The sequence below is a fragment of the Chelonia mydas genome, chromosome 1 (genome assembly GCF_015237465.2).
Source record: "Chelonia mydas isolate rCheMyd1 chromosome 1, rCheMyd1.pri.v2, whole genome shotgun sequence".
NCBI lineage: Eukaryota > Metazoa > Chordata > Testudines > Cheloniidae > Chelonia > Chelonia mydas.
In genome coordinates this window covers 100,308,003-100,321,658 of record NC_057849.1, presented here as the reverse complement: position 1 = coordinate 100,321,658, position 13,656 = coordinate 100,308,003, and the positions used below count along the sequence as shown (strand labels likewise).

At 39.7% G+C, this 13,656-nt stretch overlaps 1 protein-coding gene and 1 long non-coding RNA gene across 2 annotated transcripts in view; both read left to right on the top strand.

The window, feature by feature from the left end:
• LOC122463738 overlaps positions 1–1,448 on the top strand; it is a 92,150-nt gene extending 90,702 nt beyond the window's left edge. Inside the window, exons 2-3 of the long non-coding RNA XR_006287344.1 lie at positions 872–911; positions 1,336–1,448. This is a non-coding gene — a long non-coding RNA (uncharacterized LOC122463738). The remainder of the gene's footprint in view (positions 1–871; positions 912–1,335) is intronic.
• The window catches only part of FGF14 (fibroblast growth factor 14), a 618,100-nt gene that overhangs the window by 344,240 nt on the left and 260,204 nt on the right, over positions 1–13,656 (top strand). The window lies entirely within an intron of this gene.

The window sequence follows — 13,656 nt, the reverse complement described above, 5'->3', positions numbered from 1 at the left end:
AAGTGGCTTTAATTTAGTTGCCACTTTCTCTGCTAGATACATAGATGGAGTTCACTGTTTATTGAAGTGACTTATTTGCAGATATTTCCAGACAAAGTTGTTTGAGTTACATCTGGACTTCATCCCTTAAGTTGTAAGACTCTCATGTAAATCCCTTTTCCCAAGACCCAGACTGGGCATTGATTGTTATTTAGATTTAAGAGGGCTATGAAATTTTCTTTATCCCAGACAAAGCCTCTTTGAAATTCTAAGAAAATTTTGTTTGCTGCTATGAAAAAAATAAGATTTTAGCAGCTTTTTATAACAAGCGTTGTGTGGTGCAGTGAAGACTATCTCAATAATCCCAACCAAAATGTAAGCAGTCTCTGTTCTGGACAGTGTACTAGAGACACTTCAGTCTCCTGGGCAAACAGAATTTAGGCGGCAACGTCTGATATATGCAGGACTGGTATATGGTGCCTGCTTCATTCTTACACAGATGATTTTGGTTGAAGAGTACCACTTAAACGAAGGCACCTCCTTATTTTCATTCTTTGCCACATCTGCTTGCTGTATGGACTCTTGTTTTGTAGGATGGGAGAAGAGGGGGCATACAAAAATGCAAAATTACATACTAGTAATTGTGTTTGTCTTAGTCTCTCTTCTCCCATTTTACCTTCTTCCCTGCTTCCCCTCTTACATAATCCTGGCTTTATACATAATGATATACATCCTAATTCTGCAAAGTTTGTGCCTTACTTTTTCAGTGACTAAGGGTGGAATGAGTGGAATATTACCATATAAAAATACATTCTGTGCTGAGAGTCTTTTTGCCTCCTGCTTCCCAGTAGGTAGAGCTATAACGCTTGCTGTATGGAATCTTGTTTTGTAGGAAGGAAGAAGAGGAAGGACTACAACAACCACAAATAGTGGTATGTAATTTTCCCTTTCTCCTTTGTCTCTCCCTATTTATTAGCCTTATAATTGATGGTATAATATAATGTCTTACCTTTCTGTTTGCTGTAACTTATACTAACATTACCTTCTGGTCTCATATTGTCTAATTTGGTAAAGTATTTTGGGGAAGAGTTTGAATGAAAGATGATGTACCAAACAAAGTTATGTCGGATGGTAGTGATTCTTGGTCACTGCTTAGCTGAGCTGAAGTTGAAGGGTGAACTAAATGAGAGAGGTCTGAATCCCATTACCAGTGATCAGAGCCATTCAGTCCTCCCTTTTAGCTTTTATACAATGTACAAAAAGTTGGATTTGATAGAGAATAACTGGGGGGAAATCATCACCTTTTTTATTCAACAAAACTACTGGATGCAATCAGAGTGTTACTTTTATGACCAGGTGGCACTGCATAGCTGAGACAACGATGAAAGAACAAGTTGGATTCTATTCCCGCTCAAGTAATGTAAGAAGAATTGTGACCTAAACTCCGGTTGCAAACCCTTGACTAGTGGTGATGATGCATAGGCCAGAAGGAGTCCAGCTTTACAAACTACAGTTTGCTTGCAGGCTAGAAGTTCAGGGGAACTCCTCCCCTTTTTTAACTGATAAACTGAGAAAATTGTGATACAGGAGCCACCGAGATACAATAAACACAGAACCTCACAATGCAATTTTTTCAGTGGTTTATTTTCAGAATAGAACAGCATTGTGCAGCACACTGCTGTGTAGTGTGTGAACTGACAGTTTATCCGAAGTTTCCCACATCGCACAGCAGATGTTCTTATCTATATTTACATCCATGAGGATCACTACTCTGTCACCGCCTAATTAAAATGGTACAAATTGGCAGCATCATAGTTGGGGAGAAAAAGTGGAAAATACCTTATCAGGTTTAAACTTCAACGTGAAATGAAGTAAGCAAAAATATAATTAAAAACTGGAATTTAGCCTGGGCACTTAGCAAAGTGTGCCATGGGGACCACATGTGGTCAAGACCTTGGATCTGAAATATGCCGTCTTCTGAAGCAGTTTTCCCCTCCAGCACTGTTCTGGGTTATTGATTCACTACTAACTTAGAAGTAAGCTTGCCATCCAGTGAATCATCACCCCTTTCTGTCACTCAGTAGGTATTCCGTGGTGACCTCCCATCGAAATATTGACCAGACTTGACCTGGCTTGGCTTATGAGATCACGGCTCAAGGTGGTACGGCTGCATGAATAAGTTACAGAAAGTCATAATGTTTTCAAATTCAATATTGCATTGATGAATTATGGAACAAATGTAATAAGATTTTAGTTACAAAAGTGTAATGTCAAAGTTTGACATTACACTTCCAACTAAAATCGTATTACTTCTTCCATGACACACAGAATCTTCCTCTAGTACAATTAAAAAACAAAAAGTCAGTCAGTAACCAGCTTGTACTCCTATTGAAAACTGAATATTAAGGGCCAGATCCTGACATCCAACTGATCCATACGGAGCATGTGTGTGCAAATCTGGCTTAAAGCTCATCCTTTCACTCATCCAATTCTGGTGCTGCCGCTCTTCAAGGCTGGACCCATTGTAGCAGGATAGACCAGCCTGAGGTTTGCTCTAATTTATGGATTGACATAGTATAGATGTGTCCTGGACAATCTCACTTTTTTCCCTGCCACCATATCAATATGGAGAGGGAAGTGCTCCTGCACCAGCTTATACCATCGGAAGATCATCCTTTCAATGGAATGACCTTTCTGGGCCAGCTGTGGTGGCTTAAGGCCAAGTACACGCTGCAGTGTGGAGCAAAGCTGTCGCATCATGCTAGAAAATCAGTCCCTAAAACTATTTTAATTAGATAATGACTCGGTGTTGTAGAAAAATATGAAATAATATAATAGAGAGCTAATTAAGATCGAGCAGTTTTATATCTATGACTCTTCCTGCTGGCATTTAGAGAAAAGTTAATTACTTTTATTCCACTGCTCTTAACAGTATCATTATTTTTTGTAATAATTTTTCTGCACAGACATGACACTGTAATGTTCAACAGAATTGTCTGCTAAAAAGGAAACACATGGGTTTGCAAAGCAGTCAAGAAAAATCACATTTTCTCAGTCCCTAGGGGAAACATGTTCACTCTGGAGTAAATCTGCAAGAGTTATATCGTTGTAGTTATTATTCTTTGATGTGAAGGTTGGACATTTAACTAAAAATCAGGACATGAAGGTTTGGCAGTGCTCTTTTCCACAAATGGTACAGAGATCTGTCTCTCTCAATTTCCCAACATTAATGTGTCAAAAGTAATCCTTACCTTATAGGGAAGTGGTGACCATCTCTGACTTTTAGTGCTACACTACATTTCTGTATATAAGCAATATAGATAAATGGTATTTTAAGTGTGGGTGGCTTCACTATAAAGGGGTCTTAGTCCAATTGGAACATGAAAGTATTGTGTCAGAAGGATGTTGCAAAATACTTGTGGTATACTAGCTGTGTCTCTGAATCTTCTTTAGAGAGCAATTGACACAGCATGCTAAATTGTGATGTATTTGAATTTTCGTCGGGAGAGGGGGTGATGTGATGGTCTGCTGAGACTAAAACTACTGTTTAAAAAAAATTCTGCAGGACATAAACAGGGAATTAGAAGAGAAAATGTAGATATGTTATGCACAAATCACCATGTGCTATTTTTATAAACTTTTCTATTCCACCTAGTGAAAGTCACTACTTGAAAGAGTGGGGTTTGAGGGTGGATATTTAAGTTTTGACATTTTTTAAGGTGTCCAGAATTTTTGGACTAGACTCTCCTGACTGCTAAATTCTCCTCTCAACATATAAGCAAGAGGAGGGAAATAGTCCAAATTATCTAGAAAAGAAACCTGAAGGCTGATCTAAGAGTGTTACAAGACAGGATGAGAGATAGTGTTTATGCAACTTTTGGTTGTCAGAGGTGTACTTATAGCTAATTTTACCTACTGATAATTTTAATTGTCCTGTATAAGTGTCATCTTTGTTTTACTGGGAATATAGTGCATAGTGGCTTTCAACCACTTCTAACTCTGTTTCGTCTTTTAGCCTTAATAGATTTATTAGTTCCATTTCCCCTCTCCTTTTCTGTGCTGTTTATAATTCTAATTAATAAACGGGGAGAGAGGAAGATTCCTCTGGTGGCTGTCTGTGAAGGATTGGGCCTACCTTGTAGTGCCCTTTAGGGGCTGGACCCAGCCTGGTGCTTGTAGATCCAGTTCCCTCCCTGGAGAAATACTGTCTAGGGCCCTCTCACACCATCTAGGCAGGGTAGTCTCCAATCTGATTAATTGCTGTGGATTTCGTTTCAAGTCTTCTTAATGAAAACAAGATCAAAGCTTCACAGCCTTTTTCCACAAAGTCTGTACAAGTTAGTCCTTTCCCCCAAGTCTGTCTCTCACCCCACAAATTCACCATTCCAATGTTCCTGACTCTTACCTCAGAGCCCTTTGTGCTAAAAAGGACTTTCCCCATCTCCCTTCTGTCCCTCTGTGTCTTGGAGCGGCTCTTCCCAGCAGTTGCTCCAGCCTCTGGCCAGTATTGCTGCCTCCTCTCCCATTTCCTGCTCCTCCTTTTATGAGGATCAGCCAATTAAGTTGCCCTTCTTTTTCCCAGGTGCAGAGGGAGGGGGGAAGCTAATTAGCCAGCAAGCTGCAGGCTCCTAACCCCAAAGTAATACTATCCCTTATTCCTTCACACTGCCCTTTAAAAACACTACTGTGCAATTGTAGAGACAGAGAACCCTTAGCTCTAGGCTTGATAGTCAAATGGCAGAGAGGTTAATTTGGGAGCAGTGCATTACCTTCACAACTTTCTGTCCAAGAAAGGGTAAACCATCAACATATTAGGACCTCTTTGGGTGTCTGCAGGAAGAAAGCCGTGCTAGATACTCAGAGAAGTGCATCCCAAACTAACAGAGCCTGATTCTTGTCTCTGACCATTATTTTAAAAACAGGTAGAACTTCATTGATTTCAATTGAGTTATTCTTGACTGTCTTGAAGGAAAATAGCATCTTAACTGTGTCATAGATTTCTCTTCAATAGAAATGAAACAGTGCGTAGGTGATGGGCTCAACCCATGTCTCAGAAACAGCATGCTTACAGTGGCCTGACCTATCTGGCACTCAGCATTTGATTTTTGTGTTTCCTTGTTTATACAGAAGACAATTTGTTATCCTTTGTACCTCAAACTGCAGTGTAGCATGGAATAAGACAGACAGAAAGTACCATAACCTTAGTTGTAGCTTTAGGGCGATGATGAAATGTTTTATAATTAGCAAGGTGAAAATAGTACCCAACATGACCAAACTGTATATGGAATGTATGTAAATATCATTCCTTGTAGGGAGCCTCTTGCATCACTCAACACCTATACCAGATAATAAGCAGAGTTGATGGTCTCAGAAGGGTCTTCTGTTCAACCTTTCACAGCTGGAAATATGGTCAGAGTGTGAGGTTTGGGAATAAGAGATGGTGGGGGGGTTGTTTGTTTGAGGTTTTAGCTTATTTTTAACTCATCATTAATTTATTTTATTCACATCCAAATAAATGTGTAGATTTTAGTGTATTGACTGTCTTGTCCATGTTATTTTAACGTTTTTTTTTTCTGAATTGTGACTTTTCCTGTTTAATTTTCTTTTTCTTTATAAAATATGTCAAGGGGGAGAGGGAGGGTGGAAGGAAGTGTTTTAAATAGAAGAGACCACAATGTGTCCACTGAAAAGAGCTATGAATCTAATCCATATGATCTTAAAAATGAGCTAATTACACACCAAGGATAATAAATCTGGAAAAATGACCACCAATGGTGTCTAAAGCAAAGAGCAGATAAATGATCTCCAGAGACAGAGAGAAACTTCTTTCTCTTGAAAAAGAGGCAAAGGGAAGCGTGTTGATCTTGCTGACCTTTTCCTGTTCTTAAAGTATCTTATTGCATTTCCCAGATAGCAAATTAGATAGTCTTTGGGCAAGATCATTACTAACCTTGCAAAAAACTTCTTCCCAGCTTCCACTCCAAAGCCGCTGCCTCCTCTTCAAAGGCCTTCAAAATACTTTTACAATAACATTACTTTTGAAACCTTTCATGCAGGAAGTTTTCCTTAAGCCTTATTAAGCAAAATTTTAACTCATATTTTATTAATTTCTAATATATTTTCAGAATATGAAATGGTGCATTATAGAAAAAAGCACTTGCAATTTAAAGTACAATTATACTTTGAGAAGTAAGTCAATTATCACACTATGGGGGTCCTTGTTTAAGGTGACCTCAGGGATTCTGAGCACTCTTGGTTCTCACTGAAATCCATCATAGGGCAGCATTGGACCTATAAAATCTTTATTACCGGTGACAGTGAGCCTTAAGGAATCTAATTTGAAGGAACTGAAGGATTTTGGAATCCTGCAGGATCAGACCCTTATTGTCTCAGTGATTTCCACATTAAATGTGCTTAGTTTAAAAGATGTTTTTAGTGGCTGTCAACCCTGCAAACTCAGTCTGGGATCTGAGTCAAGCTGGGTATTTTCTGGCTCACTATTATCACTATCAGTAAAGACTCTGCACACCAAATGCTGCCATAGTTACCTGTTACAACTTCAGTCTGTGCGTGTAATGTGAAGACAGTTGGGTTTCACAGGTGGTCCTGCAATTGAAACTTTAACAATTCTCTTGGTAATTTGAGTCAGAAAAGAATCCAGTTCACGCTCCCAGAGAACTGTTGGCTCATGTAGTCTGACATTATTAAAATGTATTCACTAACCACCAAAGGCCAGGAGGTGTGACTTTTAGATTAAAAGGGGCCCATTTTACATAGTCAGTTTTTAGAGTGCAACCACCGTTTAAATCTCAGCTCAGCTTTCTGACTATTCAAGGGTGATGGGGAAATCAATAGCAACCGGTGGGCGGGTGAGCAGTCTGCATGAAGACAGTTGAGTTGGCAGTGACAGATGACACAGCTGGTTGGAAGCTGTGGCTTGTCTAGCCCTCACAGGCAAGGAGCTGCAGCTGTGTGTTGCCTGACACTGAGGAGGAGTCTTGCACCAGCTTGTCTGGCAGCCAGACAGGACAATTCTCTAAAGCCAGAACTGCAATTGGAGTTTTGTTTATAAAAACTACTCTTAATGTACCACTTAACAGTGTGTCAGGCCTGAATGGTTATAAAGACACATTACAACCAAAACCTCCATCAGGCATTGCCTTTTTTCACTTAGCAAATACAAAAATAATAATAGATGCCTGTTTATAAAGTGCGCCTAATACAGGGCCAGATTTGGCCCATGCTAAATCCTCTTTGTACCATGCTGACAGCAGGAAGAAGACTTCAGTCAAATGGGCATAGTATACTGAGGACCGTTGCACTGGCCAGAATGACTATGGTTGGCGGCATGGGATCAGGCATTGTAAAGTGAAGTTCCCAGATTTGGCTCAATCCTGCAAGTCCATAAAAGGAGACTTCAGTTGCGTTGCCAGTCCTCCAGGATTCTCCTTGAGTCTCCAGGAATTAAAGATGAATCTTTAATTAAAGATTTTTTCACGTGATGAAACCTCCAAAAATACAGGACCAACCAAAAATGGCAACCCTACTCTTCAAGCTGCCCTTCAAGCTGGGAGTTATCAACGTTCTCAGACGCAATGATGCAATCTAGAATTATTCATATATTTATAAGGCCAGAAGGGGCCTTAAAGATAATCTAATCTGACCTCCTGCATAACACAGACCATAGAATTTCACTCAGTGATTCTACATCAAGCCCAACACCTTGTTCAACAAGGGTACAGTTTTCAAAAGCTCCTAAGTCCCATTGACTTTCAATGAAACTTGAACTCCCAAGTGCCTTTTAAAAATGGGATTTAGGCTCCTAAATCACATAGTCACGTTTGAAAATTTTATCCCTAGACAATAGACATCCAGTCTTGTTTTGAAGACTTCAGAAGGTAGGGAACCTTCCTTGGAAACTTTCCAATGGTTAATTATCCTCACAGTTTTTTAAAAAACGTGTCTTATTTCTAGTTTGTATTTGTTTGAACTTTCAGCCATTGGCTCTTGTTATGCCTTTGTCTGCTAGATTAGAGAGCTCTGTACTGTTGGGTATATTCTCTATCTATGTACTGAGTGTTGCCCAATTCAGTCCTCATCCCTGACAATCTCAGTCTGGAGCCAAGGATGAACTGGGCATCCTCAGTGGTGGGTGGGAGAGGATTTGAAAAAGTGTGTATCAATCATATCATGAGTGAAGCTCAGGCAGGCAGGATAGGTACACCAGAATTCACGTTCTTGAAATTGTCCGAGAATTTAAGGGAAGGCATGAATGGATAGTTTGGTAAACACCGACATAGACTCAGTGACACTTGAACAAATTTGCAAATCTATTGCTTTACAAAAATTACTAGTAAATTTACTGTTTTTAATTATTAGATCCTAGATTTAATTTACCCCTGAGTGAAACTCTGTTGATTGTGATGGTTGTGGTGTTATGTGTAGAGGCAGAAGTCTTAGTGGCAGATAGGGAAATATGACAAGATGAATCTGTGATGTCAGTAACTTACTAGCCACTTCTTCTCTAGTGGTGATGTCAGAACACCTTCTCAATTCAAGATCAGACAGTCAAAGTAGCGCTGGTTGAAACTGAGAATGCTGTTCTGGGGGAAATTCTGAGTCAGTTCAAAATATCTCCTTATCCTGAATCAGAACAAAAGTCGAAATTTTCCTGTAAAATTAACATTCAGAAAAATTTTCATTTCAGAAACTTCAAAATGAACTAAAGTAAAACTGCTGGAAGGTCAAAACACACTTCGCCAAGTTAATGGCTTCTTAAATGGGGGGCACTTTTTATGTAAACTAAATACATCAGCTATATAATCTGACCCATTGATTGTGGGATAGTAAAACAATCACTCGGTGCTTATGTAGAACGGATCCATATGATCGGAGTAACTCTTTCATTTTCACACCAGTCCAGTCTGGCTCATCTTCATTGTATTCATTATATCATATCATGGTATGATCGATACACACTTTTTCAAATCTTCTCCCACCCGCCACTGAGGATGCCCAGTTCATCCTTGTCTCCAGACTGAGACTGTCAGGGATGAGGTCTGAATTGGGCAACACTCAGTCTGTCTCCTTCTGCTGAGTGCCCTTATCTTATTGAAAGTAGAGCAGTAATTATGATTTCATTATTTCCATCTGGTGTATTGAGGCTGTGATCTCATGCATCATTAGGGCAATTGTCTCCCAAACTAAAATGAAAGCCAAAAATTTCCCAGTCCCCACATGTGATATCTTTGGCAATAAAACTTTTCTGTCTTTTTAACAATGTAACCTTTTGCCATTTGTTTGCTATGACTGAATTAGTGTATGCAAAGTCTGATGCAAATAAAGGTGTGTGGGGGGGGGGAAATTTCACCCTTTTGAGGGGTTTGAAAAAGAATCCCTGCATACTTAAAGGCAGCTGGGGAACTGACAAATTGGAAACTCAGAGAATAGGATTGGTTTTGTGCAAGAAGGATGTCCACCTAAAAATGGTTAAGTCATTGGAGTCCTGTGACTTGACTTGCAGAGATTCCGACTCAGTGTGTGCACCTGAAACTGAAATCAATGGGAGCTGGGGAGGCTTAGCCTCTCTGAAAAGCAGGCCATTTGTGTTTATTATTCAGTACCATTTTCACTCAAGCAACAAAGCTGCCAATGCCAGATGGTGATGGATGCTTTACTACATTAAGAGATGCTAACGAAGATGCATTCAGGATGTGAGTTGTGTTACTATAGTAACAGGATGTGAAGCTTTTCAAAATGAAATACATTTAAAATATGTCATATCATTAATTTATGCTACATTATTAAAGGAACAGCTCTATGAAAAATAGTAATTTTTGGATAGATTTTTCTTCTCAAAATGAATGCGCTATGGTTAAGTAGAATATAGACAGAACCCTGTCACAACTTCCTTTTGCTGGCTGCCCAGGAATCTGAGCACAGTGGCTGTCTGTCTATACTTATTTCTATGTGCTCTCTGCCCACTCTTGTTCTCCCTTTCTCTTTCACCCTGTCCTGGCCCTTTTTCCCTATAAAATTGAATAGAGCATGACATTTTTTCTATAATATTTTTGAAACATCCTATAACAGGGATTAATTATGATTAATAATAATTGATGTTTGTATTATGGTAGTTTCTAAGGATCCTAGTCAGGGATCCAGCATCCCATTGTGCTAGATACCACACAAACACAAAAGAAAAAAGACAGACTTTGCCCTGAATATCTTTATCGTTACAAGAGACATAACAGGTTGACAAAAGAAATAAACTGGAAGAGGGGAGAGGTGGAGTATGGGGTAATGGTTAAGCGACTATATTTTGGTTTGGTAAGCATTGGACACTGTGCATTATCTGCCAGGACAGGGATGTCATCCCTTCTTAAATGGTATAGGTTTTTAAAAGTACTTCTTACAGAACCCAATTTGTTTCACCCCTAATGAATTCTACAGAATTTTTCCAGAAGGGTACCCTGGGCTGGAGGGTGGGAACAAGATTTCTCTCAGAAGCAGTCATCCATTACTTCTTGTTGTAAAGGAAGGCTATGATATGGTAAAACAGTCAGGAAAGGGTTAAAGTTACCTGTCATGTGACCTAGCAATGACCATAAGGTAAGGCAGTGTCCCCTTTCTGGGGGCTGAGAGAGGCAAGGGAAAAGCCTGTGGGAACTGCAGCCTCTGTTGGTCAGGACAATTGTTTTGTTTTGTGTTTGCACATTGTACTATAATTTGTGCCCCGGGGCAAAGGCCTGAAACTGACTTAGGCATGGGCTCTGGCTCTTTCCTGGTCTGGGGAGGTTGGCCACCAATTTACAAAGGTATTGTTGCAATGTAGCATCCCTTCCCCTACCATTGGGACCAAATCTTCTTCCCTTCATTCCTCACCAGCCTGACCATGTGGTGCAGTGGTGGGCAACCTACAGCCCGCGGGTCACACGTGACCCGTCAGGGCAATCCGCTGTCAGGCCACCAGTTTGTTTACATTTGCATGGCTGCTCGCAGCTCCCAGTGGCTGCAGTTTGCCATTTCCGGCCAATGGGGGCTGCAGGAAGCGGCGTGGGCTCCATGGACATGTTGGCCACTGCTTCCTGCAGTTGCCATTGGCCGGGAACAGTGAACCGCAGCCACTGGGAGCTGAGGGCAGCCATGCCTGCGGACAGTCAATGTAAACACTGTCTCGCAGCCCACCAGCGGATTACCCTGACGGGCCGCGTGCGGCCCGCAGGCCACAGGTTGCCCACCACTGCTCTAGAAGAAGAGAGAAAGAGTAAGAGTTTTCCTACAAAGCAGAAGTTGTAGTTCTAATTTCTTATATTTTTCATTGAAAATTAAAATATCTTACAGACATTGCTACATGAACCAAACAAATATATGCAGTTCAAAGAACTGCAATACTCAGACATGTATATCTCTCATGAATATACATAGCATAGCATATTTAATTAGATTTTGGTGTTTTGCAAAATCTCCTAAGGAAACCATGCAGACTACTTATGCCTCAATCATAAAGTGTTTTACCACTGAAGATTAGTTCTGCATTTCAGCAATATTAAAGATTACATAAATTCGGTGCTTAGGCTCAATACTAGGCAAGCTCAAATTAAAAGGAAGCTCAAGTTTCAGAATAAAAGCATCAAAGAGAAGTAGTGAAATAAAGAAAGTTTGAAAGAACCCAGGGTATCTGTTCCTCTTCTATTCAGTGTTATATGTGAGACTTTTCAAATACTTCTCAGATGTATCTCTGCTCTTCCTTTAATAAATTCCTTCGATGAGGAATCAAATCTGAAATTGTTTTTCTAATTCACTGTATATTAGGTGTTATTATGAAGCTACCTCAGCCATCTATAAAAACCAGTATTTTATTGCAGCATCTACATCACTTATCCATCTGTATAACATCAGCTTACAATATTGAGAGGGTGTGAGTATTTGTGGTTTTATAAATGTTATATGAGAACTTTAGCTTTATGTAATTATACTGCATAAAGGTCCTTAAAGGAACAACCTATATCGTCCTCTTTGTCATTGAAACTGAGAAGCTAGCAACTTTGCTGCCTTTTTCTCCTGGATCAAAATGTTTTGCTCTTAACCTTTAAATATATATGTCTGTGTGTATACACACACACAACACATTTAAATACATATTCCACTTGCTAATGAAAAGCAAATGTAGCTCTGTAATCTTCTGTTCTCTATTTCTGTCACGTTTTGGTTGCTGCATTTAATAATACTAAAATTTAATTAGTTTGATTTTTTTGAGCAAGTGCTCCAGGTTGGGTATGTTTTACCTCTTCTATCTCTCCCAGTAGTGAGTAGTCTCTTTTCTGTGACTTTGTGACTGGACCAGAGTAAAGATCCCAAATACAGTTCAAGACTAAGAGCGTCTTAAATAACAAGTTTTATTTTTCTCTTAATTTTCTATAAAATTAAAAATAAGAAGTACCAAACATATTTGTAGCTAAGACTACACACTGTCTCACCTAAGTATGCCAAAGACTTAGTGTTTCAGTAGGGATAAATTGGGGAATAAAAACTTTCATTCTGGGGGTGAGATCCTGGCCTCATTGAAGTCAACAGCAAAACTCCCATTGACTTCAGTGGGCCAGGATTTCACACTGGAGGTTGTTGTCTAAGTTTGTGCATCTCTCCCTAGATGGACAGCTGTGTATCTGCTACACAGATCCTCTGTGAACTTGAAGTGTGTCTTTCACAGGGTACCCTCAGTTATAGGTTCCTTTTCAAGTTGTAAACAGCTTCCATTGCTTAAGGTCTTTTAATGAGACATGTAATGGCTCCCTTTCCACTGGAACAAAATTGAAAAATACATATGGCCTACTTTCCTACAAGATTTTGTTGAGCTCTTTCCACTTATCATATCCCCTCAAAGGCCACTTTGAAAATTCACCTATGCAGGTTCTCTAATAACACATAACCTTTCTTTCCATGCAGCTTGGTCAGAAAAAAAGTCTTTTTGTATAGCTTTTCCTGTGCACATTTCTCAAAGTGGATATTACCTGTGTGGTTGAGTAGATTATAAAGAAATAAGTATCCAACCATTCATTGCACAACATGGAGTGCAAATATACTTCCTTGATCTTCATTTTTTTCTTCCTTATTTTCCACAGGAACAGAGAATGTGTAGGCCATGCTTGTGGGGTAGGGGACTCTGTGCTTGGGCAAATCAACTCTAAGGGGACTATAATCATAAATTAACAACTGTATTATTACTCCAACCATTCATTACTGATGTCTCTGTGTGTGTGTGTGTGTGTGTGTGTGTGATGTAGAAACACATGAGCATAAACTTGCCCATAGATTTTCAGGGTAGTTGTCGTCGTGTTGGCCATGGGATATTAGCGACAAGGTGGGTGAGGTAATATCTTTTATTGGACCAACCTCTCTTGGGGAGAGAGACAAGCTTTCAACATCCCCCACAACACACCTTTCAAGATCCATGGATCCTACACTTGCCTATCACAATGTGTGGTGTACCTCATCCAGTGCACTAAATGGCCCAGTAATAACTATGTGAGTGAAACCAGACAATCTTGAATGAACTTATACAGGAAAAACGATGAAAGACCAAAACACCCAGTCACCTTTGGGTGAACACTTTTCACAAAGTGATCACTCTATATCAGTGACCTATCAGTTTTCATTCTCAAAGGAAACCTGCACAAC